The sequence below is a fragment of the Mixophyes fleayi genome, chromosome 1 (genome assembly GCF_038048845.1).
Source record: "Mixophyes fleayi isolate aMixFle1 chromosome 1, aMixFle1.hap1, whole genome shotgun sequence".
Classification (NCBI taxonomy): domain Eukaryota; kingdom Metazoa; phylum Chordata; class Amphibia; order Anura; family Limnodynastidae; genus Mixophyes; species Mixophyes fleayi.
In genome coordinates, this window is record NC_134402.1 from 318,353,040 (window position 1) to 318,374,820 (window position 21,781).

A 21,781-nucleotide genomic window follows, 5' to 3' on the forward strand; every position below is an offset into this window, starting at 1 on the left:
TGTGTTTGCAATGGTTGTGTTTTCTGTACTGGAGGAAGAGAAGTTTATTTTCTGTTTCAAATTAAGATAACCTTATGCCCAATTTTATTTGCACTGCACCACACCACTGTACTAGAGTTTGCCCACATGTAAACTGTGTTAAACACCCATGTATTCAGGAGGGGGGTGGTGCTCTGGTATTGTTTGCCCGTAGCCACCAGCTAGATGGGGCAACAAGGACCACAGGTATTTGTTGATTATGCCACCAGAAGCAACCTTCACACCAGAAATCAGATATTGAAACCAAGTTCAGAATCTGATCTTGAGTAACTCACTTACAGTCTTCTAAGTATCATAAATGCTTTGTACAGAATGGTGGATTCATATACCAGACAATTGATAGTCCTGTCCCAACAACCACAACTGAAATCCTGTGCTTTATCATTTGGCTTTGTTTGTTCTATTTCACTACTTTTTTTTAACCATTCCATTGTCTAAACGCGTATGGGGCGTGACTGTTCTGTATGTGATATAGCCACAGGAAGTTACTATATCCCACTTTTCTCTTTCCCAGAGCTATACCAAGTCACAGTAAGTTTAAACACTGAATGTGTCCTTCATATACGAACATTATTGGGGGGTTTTCTTTTATGAGTGATATTACATACAATGAATATGTTTTCTTATGGATTACAAAAATTGACTCATGGTTTAAAATACAATAGCTAAAAATATCATGTCCATATCGACCAACGTTAGCTATGTCGCTAGAGGGGTGGAATTTATTTTTGTGCTTTAGAGTTAGACACAACTCCAACAGCTGTCTGCAGTGACTTAGTGCCTTTGTAAACTAAAACTAGAAAAAAACATATACGTTCTTGTAATCTCATAGGCAAGGCATCATAACATAGTAATTTTTAAATTACACACGCCCAAGCAATTCATACTGTATTACCTCTCCTGTCCTGACACGACTGGAAACTTGGAGAGAAGCCTCATATTGTGATGTAAGGAAGTGATATTTGAGGAAATGAGGAGTACAGGATACAGCTCTGAATCTCTACATTTATCCATTGGTTTAATCATACCTGCATCTCCTAAACCGTGAGTCTAGTACATACTGATCATTGCAATACTAACCCTTTCTCTCCTTCACTATCCTTGATATTTCTTCATGCATCACTAAACTTTTATAACTTTTATAGCTCAAGAGCCCTTTCCAGTGCTGTATCAAAACGTAATATAAAGTAAATATAACAAAGACTTTTCACTTGCTGCTAAGTACTGCGGCTTGTATCAGGGGTTAGATAAGTAACCAGAAGTGTCATTTAAATCCCTCTTTTTTTCTCATTTCCTTACAAAAACAGCGAGCCTGAAACTCTGTTACCAATCCGGATCTCCACCTCTTCTCTTTAGGACAGCCTCCTCAATTAGTCTATTTTGTGATCTATCCCTTTTCCTCCCTCTCATTTCTCTTTTCATTATGTCCTGCTAGACATCGCTCCCATTGTCTCTGTCTCTGATTTTGTCCTGCTTGGTTAAATCTATTTTATCTGTTTATTTTCCCTCTGCCTTTCAGGACTTTCATTACTTTTCATCTGAAATAGCTTCACCTGCAGCCAGGAGAGACCTCCCCTAAATCAGGTGAGCCATATAATACTCGAGTGTTCCTAACTATTGTAAGCGATGACATCAGAACTCACCATTTACACAGCTATTATTTACATGAGGTTATACATATATACAGGTGTTAGTATACTTATTAAAGTAGAATTTAATGAGAATTAATGAACACTGTACATGTGTAGTTAGTGGATATACAGCCAGACCTACAACAAGTGTAATTCATTTCTGAATCTGGCAGGAGATATTTAAGTATGTGGAGTAGATAAACTGAGCTTGTGCGTGTATACATAGTGCATACGCAGAATGTTACTGTACAAGAGATGGTTGTGCTACAGATGTAGAACTCATTCCTGGGATGGGAAAATTGCTGGTCAGCTGATTTTATGACTAAGCTCAACAGACGAGATTGCTGGAGCTGTGATCAGGATGAAGACAAACCTTCTCCTTTCTCTGTTACTTTAAAGGTTAGTCCACCTTTGTAGTATATTAATATGTTACTCTCCAGATCCTATAAATTTTTCTATTACAAACTCAAAACCCACCATCTTTAGGGCTCAAGCACACAAGTGCCATATTGGCAATGAATCTGAGAAATAGTGCAACAAAGAAATCTATTAATCTTTATGCTACATCAAGTGCTGTAAGAAGGGCTGTGCAAAAGGGGCGACCGCCTAGGGCGCCACGCTGAAGGGGGGGCACAATTTATGAATATTTTAGGTTCAGTTGGTTAAAATTGAAGGTTAGAGGGGCGATAGTTTGCCTTCTCGCCCCAGGTGCTAAAAGTTTAAGTTACGGCTCTGGATACAACGCCTCTGATGTCCACATTCACATCGGTGATGTATGCGGCTTGGAGGAGGCTGCGAGAGTATAATGGTATTTCAACAGAATTTTTTTTTCTTTGTTGCAGTTCGTTTAGAATGCAGCTTAAAAAAAACCCACTTATATAGGCAGACAGAACCAAGAAAAGAATACTGATGGCGCCTTAAAACTACATCAGCAACTGTATGTAAAGATTATTTCAAATAATCAAAATATTTACTGTGCTTCATATAGACCAAAAATAATAATAGACAATAAAAAAAAACTAATCTGTATAGATAAACACTTATGTCTGTGAAAGGTATAAACATGTATCATTTATTTAAAAAAACAACATTTAAAATGCAGAAACACAAATAAAAACTTATAATCCTTAGAAACCCTTGGTAATAGTCACATACTCTAAACCACCTCTTATAAACAGTAACAACACGTTCTACTGAACCAATTACAAACTAGGATATATATATATATATATATATATATATATATATATATATATATATATATATATATATATATTCACAAGTGTATATCTCTCCTAATGGGTTTTGGAAGTCTGTATGAATACTTTAAATAAGAGCATGGTAATAATGAAGTGAACTGGAAATATTGAGGTTATCTCATATAGGTTTCAAGCAATGATAAATACTTCAAATAGCAGCATGATGATATTTATGTGAACGGACATAAGGGACATATTGTCTCATGTGATTGTCAGCAAAAGAATTTCTATGTAACAACAAGACAAGACAGTTCGTAACTAAAATGAGGACAATTAGTACTTTACAAAGTAAACCAGAGTCAAATTTAGAATTCGATTACTTGCTTAAGACCGTGATAATCCTTAGGATTCTGACAGCACAATGTATCATCCTTGTTCTCTGCGCACAATACTAAAACCTAACAAGAGATCACTTGCTGGTGAATGAATCCTTCTCCTGGTTCCAAGCCTTGGAACCTTGAAGGTGCGGTGTTATAGAGAACCAGCCACATCCGTACACCAGCAAATTATACTAAGGCCTCTGCCCTCCAAGCGTGGCGGCTCATCCTCATGTAGACAAATATGCGGTGAGGGATGATAGCGCCAGTACATAAGTTACATGACAACCAGCAAGAAGCGTGAAGATAGTTTGGGAAGTTACAGATACCAATCTACTCCTGGAGATAGGTGGGAGTTGTATTAGGAAAAACAGGAGAATAAAACAATATAATTACAGTCTGACAGAAGCATCTCATCACTGCTCTGTGATATTGTGGGACCAAGCTCCTTCCACTATTTAGCTTCCCGCTTTCCTCCTTTTTCCTCCTAACATTAGAACTGCCTGTCACAGGCAGCCTTATACTCTTATACATCACAACAGTGTACAGGTTACTGCCTCAAAATCAGCACACATATCTCCTCAAATACTCTGTGCTGCTAGATTTGGCAGATAAAATTGGTTATAGATTGATTTATGACCGTCCACTTAAAAATTGGGCACTCATGCAACATAGAGAAATTAGATAAGATGACAAAAAGGTGTTGTGACCCTAGTTAAATGCATCATGAAAAGGAGAAACAGAATCCCAGCCTGTCTCTTTACATTAGACATGTTACAGCCAAATATACAAACTAGATTTTGTTAAGTTGGACAAGGTATTCTAATTCTTACTTTATTCAAGATACTGTAACTTCAGGGGGAGAAGAGCATTTAGTCCATTTGATGAGACATTTCAGATTTCGTGGATGTACACAAAGCCGTTTAGAACTTGCAGAACAACATGATTTTTGCTCGTTCTCTGAAGTGGTAGTGATTAGGAGTCAGCCTTTACTTTAAATGGGTCTTTTGTGCCATAAAGGCGCATTTGATATATTAAAACTATGCTGTCAAAGAAACAATGTAACTAAAACATTAAATTTTACTCATGTGACAAGACATGTCATTTTACTCTCATGACTTAATTAAGACAGACATGTGACTCCAGGAAGCAGTGTTTGACAAGAACAAAGGGAAAAGGTTTAATTAACTAGAAAGTGATACAAAAGTGATGACACACAGCACCTTGAATTACGTACTGTTGTTCCTATGATGGACCACAAATAGGTGAACCTAGGATGTATCCAAATAGGTACATTTGTGCAAAAAACATAGACTCCTCGTCATTGCATATTCCCAGTTTGTAAATGAGTCAAATGTGTCAATAGCCACCTATGCTGATTTAGTGACATAATGCAATATTTTGCAATGCTGGAGATCTCCAGTGTAGATCATCGTTCACATTGTACTTTATTGCTTTTGTTTGTGGTTTAGAATAAATTATCATCAATCTCCATTTTGCATTGCCAACATTTGTATCTTGCTCATGATTCTGTTCAAATAATACATATTGCAATAAAATGTCTAGTTAGTACTATATGAGCTGTCAAATATTGTGCAGTATGACCAAAAATAAGGTGCAACTACTCAGACACAAGTTATTATCAGTGTCAATAAATCCTATAATAGTAACTTGAGATACTGATATCAAACTTTATTTCAATATAGTAATCATAGCACATAGTAATCCACTATTAAAGCTAATATAGATAGACTTTCTCCTGCCAAAACTAATATATATATATATATATATATATATATATACACACAGACACAAGCTGCTATATATTGGCAAAGCATGCTGGGACTTGTAGTTTCACAACACCTGGAGTGTCACAGGTTAGCCAACACTGTTGTAGACAGATTACACAAAAGAAAGTGAATGTAGAACAAACATGGGCGTAAGTAAAATCCTCTAAAATTTCCTGGCTGATTTTCACCCTTAGGACTGGCCCATCGCCCTATGTGGAGTGTTCAACAATTATTATCAAGTTGAGAGCAGCAGGATTAACGAGTCTCTCACACCCATATACACCGACTGAGGTGTGATGTAAGTTTCAGCTGGGTGAAACCTTCCCAAGTCTAAGAAGTGAAGAATGAGTAGCTGCAGTTGTCTGCGCCCAGAGACTGACTCAGAGGATGAGGTGAGTGATCGAGACACTTCAGGTCAAACTTTCAATCACAAGAATACAAACTGAGCTACTGTATGCCCACATTAGTGCACATTTATTGGAGGTAGTGTGAGCATACAACCAAATGTGAACATCCTGCAGAGCTATGTACCTACACAATGGAAATCTAATGACACAACAAAATGTTCATCTGACGCAAAAATATCATGCAATTTCACTGTCACACAATAATACAAAGTCCAACACACAAGGAAAGAAAACTTCAAGTTATTTATTGTCTTCATTAAACAAAAGATATGATTAACATTTTATAATTTCCACTTAAACATAAACCTTAGAAACACAGATTGGTTATCTGTCTTGTGCGAATAACATTTTATACAAAAAGTCGAAGGGCACTTTCACACTACATGTTTACAATAACTATAATTACCAGTGTGCCTGCATCTGCTTGGGAAGTGTACAGTGATCTAGGGAACGTCAATGCTTCTTCAAGCTTTTGCTTACACTACAGTGTGAATGAAGGAGGTGCACTGACCTAGTGAGCAACGATCTGTTTACTGTATGCTTTACAAGCTGGAGATGTGGTCAGCACATCTTCACCTCACCAATTTCAAGTAGGATCAAAATCCAAGGGGTGTATATACTAAACTGTGATGTTGCCTATAGCAATCAATCAGATTCTAGCTGTCATTTAGTAGAATGTACTAAATAAATGATAACTAGAATCTGATTGGTTGCTATAGGCAACAGTTTCACTTTTTCAAACCCACCGTTTGATAAATTTACAGCCAAGTGTCAATGAGCCCTACATTGTAACGGTTTTATGGTTGGAGTTCAAATGTTATTTATTGTTGCTAGTATCACTTATTTTTTGTGGTCTGTCACTTTTCATTATGCTGCAAACAATAGTACTTAATATTTTCACTGGTTAACTGAGCCAGGCTACTTAAGTCAATGAAGCAAGACATAAAGTAAGATCTAGCTGCTATTTCATGCCGCACATACATCAGAGTCACTATCAAAATCCTTAAACTGGCCCAATATTACTATGGTCCCAAAGGCAGAGTAATGTCCAAGATCTTCTGTCCCTGATACATTGCTTTTTTATTCTGATTTTATGCCCATAGCCTAAGGGGTAAATTTATCAAACTTCTAAAAAGAAAAGGAGAAGGTGTTGCCCATAGCAACCAATCATATTCTATAATTTATCTTGTACATTCTAGAAAATGAGGGCTAGAATCTGATTGGTTGCTATTGGCAACCCCTGCACTTTTCCATTTTTGAACTTTTGAATAATCTACCCCTATGTGTTTGCCAGAATGAAATTTAACAAGAAACAGGTGTTAAGCTGTGTTAATAGTTGTCACCATTGCTAAATACATGTAAAAGAAGGTGATACTGATGTTTGATGTTTCACTGCCAGTATAAGGAAAACACAGAGCGAGAACCAAAAGAGGAAGTGGTGGACAAGGTCGATGGAGATGGGACCCTGACTGCAGCAGTCGCAGCACACAGAGCACAGAGCAATCATCGTGAACGTGAAAGGGAACGTCAGAAAATAAGAGAGCGAGAACGAAAGAGAGAAATTGAAAAACAGAGAGAAAGAGAGAGAAACATGGAGAGAGAAAAAGAGAGGAGGAGGCAAAGAGAAAGGCAGAGACAGGCCGAGAAACAGAGACAAACGGGAAAAGAAAGGAAGAAAAGAAAGAAATAGGTTGACATATTTTACTTTTACTGTGTACCAGGTTCCAAAAACAACTGTAATATCACCTGTACATATATCATAGCAAAATGCTATTCAAGCCATACAATCCTTCTTGTCGAATATAAATTCCCAGAGATTCTTTCCAATCCTAAGCATTTGTATCATTGATCCCATTGCCTTTGGTGTCTAAAGAGTTGCTGAGAGAATGTTGTCCCTTTTGGAGAAACCATTTTGATAAAGTTGATTATGTAGCCTTCAGTACATAATTGTGCGTGAAATGTGCAGCTCCCCCTTATTTTGTAGGCCTGTAAATACCTCAACTGCTTGGCCTTAAACTGGCCCTTCTTAATCTTGCCATCCACTTGCCCACTCCCATGATCCTCTGTTATCTGAAATGGAGATTCAGCTCATGCACCTTCTCTCAGTGTTGGAGGATCAGTCCATTATAATTTTTCAGTAGAGCTCTATACATTCTTCCATATAGCTGAATTGAGGCACTGTGGAAGGCTTGTTGTGTGCTAAGTAGAATGAGACGCAGCAAAGCGGCTCTTCAGAATAAGTAACAGGTGGGTTCCTAGGGGAACCCCTATTTGATATACTTAGGGGACAGGATTGGTTGGGAGTTGTCCAAAAGTCTGTATATCCCACCAAATATGTTTTATGCTTGTAAGAATACATGTAATCCCAAGATCCAAGCAAGTGCCTGTCTTGAAAATTTCACATTTAAGATCTAATTACATCTCGTATTCAATATTAAGGAGTCTATTTAATAGATTAAAGGCCCTAGCTCCAGAGATTATACAGCTTCTCCATATTTAACAAAGCCCTAGGCTGGTAAAGTACAGGTGTAAGCCTTCACTGGGGGCCTCCAACCAAGGGTGTTTTCACTGGAGAGGGGGCTTTTCCCTATCGATGGTAGTAGCCCATGCTGGCAAAGAGATTTGCCAGAGTCTCCATACAAAACATGGGTAAGCCTATTTACAATGTACAGCGGTGGTACTGTACTCCTAAAGCTATCTCAGGATGGTGATGGCAGTGGCTCCCCATAGGAAAAAGTGCTTTAATATTTAAATAATATTTTTTTCCTGTTTTTCTTAATAAATCTATTTTTGCTTCTTTGCTATTTTTTACATTTTTTTTATTTTAATCATGTTTTTTTAAAATTTTTTGAAGTAGAATAATTTCAATAATGCCCCTTATTACTAAATAGACCACTAAGTAAATATTATATTTATAAAAATAGTAGGTATTAAAGTATAGTATTCTCACAATTGCATATATACTTTTATACGCAAAATAAAACACAGAGAACTTGTAATGTGAAACACCATGGAAGCTTCAGCCGTTCAGACAATTTAAAATATATTTGTATATAAATTATTTTATCTTGGTTTAGGTGTGCCTAGACATTCTGTTGTCTGAGGCCTCGTAGACAGTGTGTAAGACGATTGTGCTTTCCCTCAGGTGGAGATAGCTGCATTCACCACATGGATCAGCTGCCACTGTAGAGATTACTGAACTCTATAATAACTATGACTTTTTACTCGTTAAGGAGCAGGATGCACCTCATACAGAACATACAACAATTTAAGTGGGGAATTCAATTAGCCGCAAGGCGTCTCCAGAACGTCCGTGAGCCACCTTGTGGCGGAGATTTGACAGAAATCTCTGCTCATTTTTCCTTGCACCCCATAGGTGCGAAGGAAAATGAGCAGAGATTTCTACCATAACTGACGGCACATCGCTGGCAATTGAATCTCACCATAGTGTACTACTGAATACAGAGGTGGTGTTTAGTGTAGAGATGAATGAACTCTATGATGGCAGCCATTTTAGGTGCATCCACCATGCCATGGATGCAGCTAACTATACCTGAGGCATAACACTCTCATTTTACCCACTTGAGTACAGTTATAAAAGTGTTGTTAAGCAAAAACATACGACACAATTAAATATTTGTTTTAACCGTCGGTCGTCAACAGGATTGACCTTCCCCCCCACACTGTTTTAAATGGTTTCAAAATGAAAAAAATAAGACAAGTGTTAAATGAGATGCAGGCACAAAAAAATGCTGTCACTGTCACTGGGCAAAAGTTACCTTCAGGAACTTGAAGTACCACTTTTTTTGTCTTAGGGCAATAACATTTCTGTAAAGGCAGTATAAATGTCACAGTTATATTATTGTTTGTCTATGATATCAGTATTTCAACATTTATCCCAAGGGGCAGACCAGGGCAAAGAAAATATTGCAGCAAAATTTTTAAAAGTGTTGTAACTGAAAACATAACTAATAACATCAGGGGGTAAATGTATCGAGCTGAGAGTTTTCCGGCGGGTTTGAAAAGTGGAGATGTTGCCTATAGCAACCAATCAGATTCTAGCTATCATTTTGTTGAATATACTAATAAATGATAACTAGAATCTGATTGGTTTTTCAAACCTGCTGGAAAACTCTCAGCTTGATACATTTACCCCCAGATATTTTGTGTAAGTACTCCATTTTGTATGTAGCCTGGGGTAGGTATCCCTCATTCCTTTCACAGATTAACATTAAATGTTTGTATTAGTGCAATATACACTATAATGCATAGATATTATAATTGTCACCATTACTATATTTATAAGCAAGCTAGAATCCATCTATTAGACTTTGCAGCTAGCACGCTAACATATATACTTTTTTATTACCTTTGTTTTGCTGACCACAAAATCCTGCTGCCTCACTAAAAGTACATCTCTCTTGTTCATGTTTCTAGTGCATTCATATGATTGGATGCAAAGGACACCTCACACCAGTTTTCATAAATGTTTCCACTAGAGACATCCAAAATTATTTTAAAAGTTGTTCTCGAACCAGTTCTGAAGTTTTTGAAAATTTGCAAAATGTTTTCAAACATTAGATAGACTAAAAAATAAAAATTGATAAATTCAAGCAAGGAGAACAGGTTCAATCATGTTTCAGGTGGTTCAAGCTTAACAGCCTATATTGTATAGTATTTTTAAAGTTTTTACCATGTGATGGTGAATTTAAACTACTAACATGGATACTAAAATGTTCAATGTTTGAATAAAAAAAAACACTGAAATAATTAGTTGAAGTTGAATGTGTTTTGATTTACTGCTGTCTAGGTAAAATATTTTACCAAGATGACCATCCCTCTAGCCAGAGATCTAGGGGCTGTTACAAGCAACCAATTTTCCCAAAGCTTCACCAGTTCTGTAATGGAATCCATCAATTCAATTAAACTAACCAACGTCAGACAAGGAGTTGTGTGATCGGGAGGCCCTATTGCAAGCTGCAATCTCTTTGATGAGCCTCTGGAATAAGGATGCACAGAGCTCTTGCTGGGGGTGAGCGATTGAGGTAGCTTTGTAAAATCTTTTGCCTAGGTGGTAGTGCGGCCTTAATTTAGTCCAGGTAAAGTAAGAAAAACAGGAGCAGGTTAAAACAGGATGGGAGGTATGAATGTAGAGAAAATTTACACAGGTATGTACTAATGTTATTGTACATTATAAGGATAATGACATGATAATATATATAAAAAAAACTTATCACTTTATATAAATATATAATGCATTACATGTATTTATACAATATGACACTATGGACTTGTTCATAATATCACCATGGAAGGGTCACCAATAGCTCTTACTGTATGTTAAATTTAACTGTAATGCTCATTTGCTGTACAAAACTAGAAAATAATGGCAAAAAATATAGCCACAAAAGAAAGATGAGTAGCCAGGGCCATCTTAACAACATTATGGGCCCCCGGGCAAAGCAGTGCACTTGGGCCCCTACCTACACAACCAATCACAGGAATAAAAATGTAAATTATCAATAAAATTATGTTTATTGGTACCTGCAACAAAAATCAGTGTTTAAACATTAAAAAAACATGCTGTACAGCTGTGCCTTGATACATAGGTGAATAGATTTTTTTTTTCTATTTGGCCCTGCCTATGGGGCCCCTATGCTCATGGGGTCCCCGGGCAACTACCCAGTGTGCCCAGGGGGAAAGACGGTCATGTGAGTAGCATTAGGGGATCTTTCAGGCAACACTCCTTGGGAAAATTATTTAAATAAGCTTCTCAAAAAGGAGGCGGGACAGCATTGTCTTTTATAATACTGATGTGAATGAGTTCTCTGTACAGCACTGCGGAATCAAATAAATGGTGATGATGGTGATAAAAATACAGGGCAGACAAACCGTCTGGACTTCGAGCAGAAGATGATTTCATGGAACGAAGAACATTGACCATTTCCTCTTCCAAGATTTTATAGTTAAGTGATGCGGCTGCCTCAAGGGAAAGTTTTTCATGACAGGACAGGTTGTTCTGATAAGCAGTTTGAAGAACTATAAAAGCGGTTTCACTACAACAATGAAAATCTCACTATTGCTCCTACCTGGACCACCTGTTCTGCACTGGTGAAGATAAAGCCGACTGAAACATATCTGTCTGCAGGTAGATGTTCTGTGGCAGCAGAAGCTCATGTCATGCTCTAAAAGTCCAGCAGGTGGGGAACTGCCACACAGTGCTGCCATGAAAACGGTCTTCCCAAAACTCCATTATCCCTTTGGAGTGGCTTAATTACATAAAACGTAGAAATAATGTCATGTTTTTTTTTCAGTTCACCAATACAACCACACAAGGGCACTGTAGGAACTATATAAATGTTTACAAGAAAATGAGTGACACAGAAGCAAGTGAAAATGATTACAGCTCGGATTTTATTCTCTTTGGTCACATGAGGATTAACACACGTAATCCAGTGTTAACTGAAAGATCTCAGCAGCATAACTTGTATGAGTACAACAGGGCCCTCTTAAGAACCTCTTGGGCCCCCGGGCACAGCAGTGCACCGGGGCCCCTATATATACAAAAAAATAATAAAAAATGATTATATATATGGGCCCTGCAGCCCAGGGGGGCCCTCCGGAGGCAGGAAAAAAAAAAACCCTGCAAAAAAAGAAGAAAATACTTACCGTGCTGTCAGCTGGCGATCCGGCTCCCTCCCTGGTCTCCTCCTCCGTCGCGCTCCGCAATGGATGTCGGGCGGGCGTGATGACGTCACGCCCGACATGCAGTGCCAGCGCGACGGAGGAGGAGACCAGGGAGGCCAGCGTGCCCAATGGGAGAGACGGCCCTGGAGTACAAACAATATTCTGTATGTATCTACATTTACCAAGCTATTATTTCACACAAATCTAAAATCAATACATTGATATAGCAGAAAAAAACCCAGAATGCATGAATTTGTGCTGCCTTTATTCATGCTTTATATGTGACTCAATAGAATTTTTAATGAAATGTGTTTTCAACTTGTGTTTGTAATGTACAAGGTTAGCCAAGGTGGAGGCTACAAAATCATTATGAGCTTAAGAAAGAAAAATAACCCTGACCAAATCCCAGCAATAAAATATTACAACTTTGACCCTAGCCCAATCTAACACTGATCTCACCTGCTTCAACTCTCAAGAGGCTCCTTGGACAACATAGTCAGTGTAAATGTAGAACTTGTTTATGTTGTAGTGTTACTGTATATATCAGCTTTGGGTACAGATACAATCAAGGGCACAGAGAGGGGGGGGGGGGGAGCAGGCGCAAAGTAATGGAGCCCATGCCTGCCTGAGGGGCCCATGTCTGTCTGTGCAGTGGGAAGAGCCACCAACTGGGTGTGACCATGTCCCCTTCAGAAGCTATGGAAGGGGACCCTTGTACTTAGTATTCCTGAATACATAAAAAAAAGGCGCAACACAAGCAGACTGAACACATAATTCAGCCAGTGAAAGAAGAGCATTTGTTTTGTTTGAATGTAATAATTTTGCTTGGTCATTACTAATAGGGTGAGAATCCCAAGTATATGATATTGTCAAAAATGTTTAAATATTTTAAACATTCGTACTATATTAGAAATCTGTGTACCCTTTGCCCCTCAGTATGCATTTATATGTATAACTATCTGGAACGGATTTGATTCATTTGAACATATTTGTACTTGTGGACACATAATAGTACCTTCATGCATGTATCTTATGCCATATACAATATCAGAAATATGGAAATGGGTGCAGGGTGACAATTTAAAAATAGACATCGTGGGGAAGATTTAATAAGGGGCAGTTCTGTATGCGGTTTGCAAACCCCAACACATTAAATGTGGTTTTCAGTTTACTATCCTATGGTTTTAAGGCTGAAAACTCAAACTACATCTGATTTGTGTTTAATTTGCGGTATGTTACGTGGAGTCCAGGCAAGGTATACTGTGCCTGGTTGTAACCCACCTTGCAAGGCTTAATTCTGTTAAATAAAAAAATAAAAAAAATCCCTTCCCTTAAATTCCTGAGCCCAGCCTAGTGAGCAAGGGACCTGATCCTCTAAGGTATGAGGGCCCAAAAATCTGATCGGGTCCCCGCACCTATAGAATACGGCCAAGTAGCACTGGGCCCCTTCTGGTACCCCTAGCTACCAGGGTAATATTGTCCAACTATCATGCCAGCACTTAGTTTAAGTGAAGCCATAAGCTGAAACCAATTAAAATATCGTATTTATACGTGATTCAACACTTACCATTAGGGGTTAAATTTCAGGCACTGCCAGCCAATCATTTTGATAGGGTGAGTGGTTATGTAGGTAATAAAGCATACTGTCCGGGTGGGCTGGTCCTCTTGGTTCCTGCATCTCCGGATAGGAAGCATCTCCAGTGTTAATCAAGCTTAGTATATTGTGATTTTTGTACTGTCTCTGTTTCTATACTAATTCTCTATCTCTCTCTTTCTACTCTTGCTATATTTTCTTCCTTTTCTTTGATATTGTTTTTCCTGTTAATAATCATCCTCTCCTTGCCAAGCGTCTTCCCTGTCACCCCCTCCTCTCTCACCGCACTCAGTCACAGTTAATTCTGCCCAAACTTCCTATTTTTCTTTAAATTTACTGCCCCTTTGTTTAGTCATGTCCCGTCCCCACCGCCAAGTAGTTCCCCCAGCCCGTTTCCTAGAGAGAAGCTGTAGCCATTGCGGAGGTGGTAGCTCCGCCTCCTGTCAGTCCGGGCACCGGCCATATTGGAATCCCCTTTGAATGAGTCTGCGAGTGGACGAGGGGAGTTTTGCGCTGCCACAGACTCTGGCCACAGACACGGCACCAGCGCCAGAGCTCAGTAGTGGCTCCGTGCGGCAGGTGTATAGCAGATCAAATAGGGGCAGGAGAGGTCATGCTCCAAAGAGGGCTGTGCGTCCATCTAATGTTGGAACACAGGCAGAGGGGGAGGAGGGGTAGAGCCTCCTCTCCTTCAACCACTCGGGTGAATAGGCATAATTCTTCCTTTCAAGCAGGGGATAGTATAAATGACAACACAGCTACAAAATTTAGTGGGCACACGGATGCCACATCAACTGTAAATAGGGATGCAAGGCCACAAAGTGGATTTTTTCCACACACCCCTCCTCCTGTTAATTTGGAAAGGGATAATATAATAAATACAGGTACACCCCCTCCTCCAAATCAATCAGACCATAATCCCACATTTGCTCAACCACAGCATGCCCCTTCAAGATTACCACTTCTCATGCCCGAGGGGTGGTCGAGGTACAGAGGCCGCCCACTTACCTGGTCCTCCTGCAGCTTTTGCTGCCCCCTTTACGTCAGATTCCCAATCTCCCCTTCTTTTTTCACAGGACGAAGGGCTATTGAGCCAAACATCACACCCACCCTATATGTTTTGGCAGGGACATCATTCTTCATCGTTCAGGCCCTTTAGTGCTGTTAATATATTACCGCACCGTGATAACATGGCGATGCAGTCAGGGAGCATGCCATATCCACCTCCACCCAATCAGAGTCGATACCCGCCACCACCAATGCAGAATGTGCAACCTTTTAATACCCCAGCAGCCTGGTCTCTCCATTACCCTACCCCTGCTTCACAAAGGGACCTTAGCAACTGGCCACAATGGATGGCCCCCTACCCACCACAGGACAGAAGACTGCCCCATCATTATTCTGACACTTCATCACCACTACATGGCCCATTTCCCCCGCAAGGTTTTAATCAGACCCCTACTCCCTTTGTGGTTCATAGCAAATTACCTCAGCCACCAGCCCCGGGGTTTTCGAATTAATACAGGTGTTGATGTCTCTGCATCTGCTTCACTCAGTAGTGAGGGCCAGGTAGGGGTTTGTAGGTCAGATGTGTTGCCGTTGTCTAATATACTTTCTCGCCCAGTAACGCAGACACGTCAAGGAGGAGAAATGAGTGCGTCTAGAGGAATTGTCATTATCGCAAGCTGAATCGGCGGGGAAAGAGACACTGCAAGCAAATATGACAACAGAGAATGTGCCTCAGGACAGCTCCTCACAGCAGGGACCAGGGATCTCAGTTTCTACAGTTGGTGAGAATATTTCTTTACCTACACAGCAGTCACAAGCACACACACATAGCGCCCCAATGTCATGTACTGAAGACGATTCGTCGGATGACAAACAAGGTTCACATAGGCTGCTAAAATTATTGAAAGATCATTTGATTCAGCCCGCTAGGATGGCTCCCGCGATAATGGCTCCTCGTGCAGCGATAGGTGGCCCCATGGTATGCTGCGATAATACAGCGCTGTTAACGGGAGTGAGGCTTTGTATAAAGGACAGGATTAAAATGGGAGTATATGTGGATATGTTTTCACTAACGAAAGAAGCCAAAAAGACTTTTCCACGGCTTGCAGTAAAGGGGGTATAGGTGAGGATGCAAATCGCACCTTTCATAACTGGGTGTCAGGATACTGTGTTTTTGCTGCATGTTATATAGAGACTAGACCTGATGCTCTGATTGACGTGTGGCATTATCTTCATTTGATAACGGAAATGGTGATTAACGACGGGCCTAATGCGTGGAGAACATACAATGAGAGTTTTAGGGAGAAAGCCAGTGGTTTAGAACAAATTCTGCTGGAATGTAGGGACGTGGAAACCTGGTTGAAACTTATGTGTTCTTCGGGGAGTGGTCCAGGAACTGAGCGGCGTGGCGCTCCCCGTAGGAAGCAAAATAGATGTTTTGCTTTCAACAACTCCACCTCCATTAGGGAGATTCATGCAGATACAGACATATCTTCGCAATTTGTCGAGGTTCCCATTCTGCACGTGAGTGCACCAAGAATACAGCGGCCAGCGGGAGGGGTTGTGGTATGCCAGGAGCTGCTGCGCAAGGCTCCTTCTCCAATTAATTTGAGTTGTTTATATAAGTGGTTAGGTTTCTTTCCAGGTACCTTTCATGCCAATTTTCTTCATGAAGGATTTACCCACGGGTTTAGGTTGCCCACTGTCAGACTGGCGCGGTCCAGTGATGGTCGTAATTTAAAATCCACCTCTCTGTTTCCCCAAGTATTGTCTTGCAAAGTGAATAAGGAAGTCACCTTAGGATGCATGTTGGGTACTTTCAAGTTTCTCCCTTTTTCGGACTTGATATTGTCCCCGGTGGGTGTTGTACCAAAAAGAGCGGCAGGTAAATACCGCTTAATTCAGCACCTGTCTCATCCTCCGGGTTTTTCATTGAATGATGCCATTGATGCGAGACACAGTTCAGTTATTTATCAGTCTTTTGAAGAGGCACTAACGCTAGTTAGATCATATGTGAAGGGTGCCCTTTTAGCTAAATTGGACATAGAAACCACATTTAGGCTTTTCCCTCTTTACCCAGAATCTTTAAGATTCATGGGTTTTAAATGGCAAGACGACTATTATATTGATCGCTGTCTTCCAATGGGCTGCTCGGTATCTTGTGCATACTTCGAGCTCTTTAGCTCTTTCCTGCATCGGTGTATACAAGCAGGAACGGGTCACGTTGGGTTAGTGCATTATTTAGATGATTTTTTTGTTTATAGGCCCTGTCGCATCTTCAGTTTGCGAGGAGGTTTTGTTTGCGGAAAAATCTCTTTTTGCCGTTATGGGAGTTCCAATAGGCCATGACAAAACGGAGGGCCCTGTGGCTTGCCTGTCTTTCTTGGGGATAGAAATAGAAATAGACACCATGTTGTCATCTACCTAAAGAAAAGATTGTTAAGTTAGGTTTAGTTATTGCAGAGGTTCTTAGCTCAGACACTAGTTCCTTGCGGCGGATACAGTCATTGCTTGGATTATTGAACTATGCATGCAGAGTCATTCCGAAGAGAAGGATTTTCTGCAGAAAGTTGCAATTAGCTACAGCAGGGCTAACGAAGCCGCATCCTCAGCTTTGGCTATCAACGGACATCCGATGTGATCTTCGGATTTGGACCACATTCGTAAGAGATTTCAACGGAGTACGGATTTTGCCGACTCCTAAAGTGTCTAGCTCGGAATTAGAGCTTCACATGGATGCCTCTGGAGCTCATGGCTTCGTGGACTTTTTTCAAGGGGAATGGTGTGCTGCCCCTTGGTCTATGGAGTGGAGACATAACGGGCTGGTAAGGAACCTATTGGTGCAAGAATGGTTTCTAATAGTGTTGTCTCTTGAAATATGGTCCAGTCGTTTGTCGGGTCAGAATGTAGTTTTTTGGTGCGACGACCTAGGGATGGTTCAGGTCATAAATCAGCAAAGCTCATCTTCGGTGCTGGCGGTTAACCTGTTGAGCAGATTGGACTGTGTTGCTTACAGTTTGATATCTTGTTTCGGGCTAAACATGTCCCGGGCATAGAGAATCATGTGGCTGACTCCCTATCCTGTTTTCAATGGCGTCGTTTTAGGTCATTGGCTCCCCATGCTCAGCTAATTGGAATTCCCTGTGCTCCTTCTGCTTGGCAGATGGTCAAGCCGATATAAGGGGCCTGGCGGAAGCTTCCTTGGCACTATATATGAGACGGTCTTACCAGGATTCCTTGCAGCAATGGCAATTGTTTCTGAGTTCATACTCTGAAGGGTTCATCTTCAGGTCAGACCGATCACATTTTAGAGTTCATGTGGAGCAAATATTTACATGGTGCCTCAAAATCCAACATGGTGGCTACCCTTTCTGGTATTTCTTTTATGGCCCGACTGCACGGAGTTACATATCCCACCGGGGGCTTCATGATTTCTAAAGCATTGAGGGGATGGGTGAGAGAATGTCCCGTTGAGGCTGACACGAGGCACCCCATTTCCATTGAGGTCTTGAGGCAATTGATGAGGACACTCTCGGCAGTTGCGTTAGATCCATATGAAGTACTTCTAATTAGCACAGCTTTTTGTATGGCCTTCCATGGGGCTTTTAGAATAAGTGAGCTAGTAACGCGGTCTAGCACTGACATTGGAAATGCTTTATTGGCTAAATACACACATATTACTGTCTAGCATGTTTATTGTAAGTTGTCCCGTTCAAAAACTGACCAAAGGGCATTGGTTCAACATACCCGTACAACATGACTCGACCATATGCTCGGAAGTGTTGTGCTCTAAATTTGTTTTGATTTGTCCTAGAGAAGGGGATATGTGGCTGTTACACGCAGATGGATCCCCGCTTTCAAAATTTCAATTTAATGCATTATTTAAGCGCTCCGTAAGTTATATTGGTTTGGATCCGTCTCTTTATGGCACCCATTCCTTCAGAATTGGAGTGGCTACAGCTGCGGCCGAGAGAGGAGCTTTCTCTGCTGATATACAAGTTGTCGGCCATTGGAAGTCGGAGGCCTACAAGACTTACATACGTCCACAACCTTAGTATAGTTGGCTGCTTGCCTCGCCATTTCGTTAACCCAGGGCTATGCCGCTTGTCGCTTTTAGCGAGGGCATGAAGGGATGTTTCCCGTTTCTCCTTGGATTAAGGCCTGATTGGCTATTGGTCTCCAGGGTTTGTCGGGTTTTTTGCTCTTCATATGGGTTACAGTTTACCCCCCCCTTCCCATTGGCCACAATCATTGTCTATAACATAATAACAGCTTGTATGGCTGAGCTTTGGTATATTAGTGATGAGAAGTAAGCATTAAAGTGTCACAGGTATTTGTGATTGCTTGGTTTGTTTGATTTTAAGTAAGCATATTGGTCGGTGTTTGGTAAAGCGGTCCTGTGTATAGGCATTACGCTTGGTGTGACATGATGATCAAACAGTCATCATAGATGTTAGTAAAGCGGTCCTATGATGAAACAGACCTGCTTGGTGTTATACATTTAATGTTTGTGGGGCAATTATTATGACATACTGTTGTGTGCAGAGGTTAGTCCTAGTATCCAACTGCTAATGCATATTTGGTCAAAAGTATATAGTTATCTAAATGGTCCTAATGACTGAAATATTTTCTTTGGTTATAGGTAATCTGAACCGGAGGACTAACATATGGCATTTGCGTCACTCTTATGTTTTTTGGGCAGAGAAGCATAACCTTACATATGATTGGTCCTTATTCCCTGGCCCGGTGGCCATCAAATGGGTGGGAAAAAGGGGCCTTAGATGGCATTCGATCATGCCCCTACTGGAGGAAGAGATCAGTAATTGTGGCCCTCCTGATATATTATTGGTGCATGCTGGAGGAAACTATTTGAGTCGTTCGAAATCCGTAGATTTAATAATAGACATGATAGAGGATTTAAGGGCAATGCATGCTAAGTGGCCAACGATTAAGCTGTGTTGGTCACATATTATTCCCCGCCTCTACTGAAGGGTTCCCATCGCTGCTCCCATTATACAGTCTATATTAAAAAAAAAAACAACGCTGCAGATAAAGTGGTTATTACTTAAGGAGGTTCTGTAATAGATCACCCATGGATTTCAGTGAGGCACTCTCAATTTTATCGTCCGGATGGAGTACATTGAACGAATCAAGGGTTAGAGTTTTTCATCTTACAACATATGGGCATTTACGGTTTTTAGTTAAGAGTCTGTATGGCGGGCTGGTAACCCGTTAAAGGGTTTCAGCGGTGAGTAGAAGAGCAGTTCAGTCAGTGACTAGTCGAAGTTGCTACCGTTGATTGGCCACACGTCACTGCCCCTTTCGCAGTAACCTGACTCTTGGGCCTGTTGGGTGGAGGGTCCCTTGGCATGCTGTTAGGCAGACGCGTCAATTTGGGTCCAGAAGGGGGCAGTCGCGATGACACCAAGTTTAGCTCCGGCCAATGGTAAAGACTTGGGTATAGTAAAGTCTTGGGACAGTGGTATTTGCAGTTTACTGTATGCTGTATTGGTTTCAAGATTGGTTGTTAGCTGACTGCTTTGCTCTCGCCGCCATCAGATTTTAATAAATATGTTATATTAAATAAACTGCAACCTTTTTGCCAAATATATATCTTGTGTCCGTGTGGTTATTTTTGTTAAGTACTGTTATGAAGTATAACGCAGAAGGTATCAGGCTTGTGGTAGAGAGTATTAACACTGAGCATTTTATGTCAAAACAAGTGGCCTGCAGGTACTGACAGCCCATGATTGTTCTTGCATGCGGGTGCTTGTATGGCTGCGTGCTCACGCATGCACTTGGTTGCCGCTGCATACAATAAAAATAATTTAATCATGTCCCCATATGAAATAACTGTGTGGTACAAAACAGTAAAGGCACCAGGGACCCAGTGCTACTCAGCATTGGACCAGTACTCTCTAGGTGCACCCTTCCTCCTAGAGGACCAGGCCCAAAGCTGAATGTTTTTATATTTTCATTGCCGTTTAAGCAGTCACCTGTCAGAACCACAACATTATTTTTCCTTTTTTACTAATAAGCGGCAGTCTGCAGCAGCAGAACACATTACCCACTCTGTATGCCTCACATTTAAAAAATAAAAAATAAATCCGGAATTGCAGTTTCAGACCGGCTGTTTTTTATTCATGCCCTTTCATGCCTTTTGGCTTTCAATAAATAGCACAGTTTCACGGTTTACAAATAGCAGGTTTGTAAATCTCTCCCTGTGTCCATCACCCCCCTCTCCCATTCCCCACAAATGCTGCATTTCATCTTAACTGAAACAACGGCACTATAGCGTCTTCACCTCTCTCAAGTGCTGGGGACAGGAGAAGGCAGCGCTGGGAGTCACCACACTAGCTATTTGCAAGGATTGCTGAAAGAGCGAGTGGATGTAAAGAGGCCTGGCAGTATGTGTGCTGCTGCAACCCCAGTTCCCCATGTGGGGACATCAGAGCTGCAGCATCTGACCCTTTTCCTGTAAAACCATCAGAATTCTAATGAATCCTGCTGGTGTCTGCCCCTCTAGAGGCTCCAGGGAGCAAAGCTTCACAGCCAAGCTCTAAAAGCTCTGGCAGCAGGAAGACTGATGCTGTGGGATCAGTGTCGGACTGGGGCATGAAGGGCCCACCGGGGGACTGCACCGCTAGGGGCCCACCAGAGGGGGTGTGGCCAGCCATCAAAGAGGCGAGACCAGACACTAGAGGGGAAGTGGTCAGCCCACGAAGGACAGCTAGCACCATAGTGTAGTATATAAAGTATGCAGCGTGTATATAAAGAATACAGTCTTAACCTGCCCCTTAGATTGGGCATAACAGTCACCAAAAATCGGGGTTGTCCCACTAGACTCAGAACATTTGACAGACTGTCCTACCTGTTCTTGTCACTTTGACCACCTGTGGGCGCTGGTTTCTTTAGTTGCAGCTTGTCTGGATCCTGGAATGTTGGGGGCTCTATTTGGAAAAAAAATGGGTACATTTAGAAAATTCCAACAAGCCCCGGCGTTAAATCAATAGGACCCACAACTAATACTTAAGTTTATTTATTAAATG

The 21,781-nt window shown here is 40.9% G+C and overlaps 1 long non-coding RNA gene across 2 annotated transcripts; it reads left to right on the forward strand.

The window, feature by feature from the left end:
• Window positions 1-967: 967 nt before the first annotated feature.
• On the forward strand, window positions 968-8,243 carry LOC142158637 (uncharacterized). 2 transcript variants are annotated; one of them, XR_012692834.1, is made up of 4 exons: window positions 968-1,083; window positions 1,559-1,623; window positions 5,231-5,428; window positions 6,843-8,243. It is a non-coding gene; the product is annotated as an uncharacterized LOC142158637 (long non-coding RNA). The 2 variants fall into 2 exon arrangements; XR_012692829.1 differs by lacking the exon at window positions 968-1,083 and having other exon boundaries at window positions 1,443-1,623.
• Window positions 8,244-21,781: the final 13,538 nt, after the last annotated feature.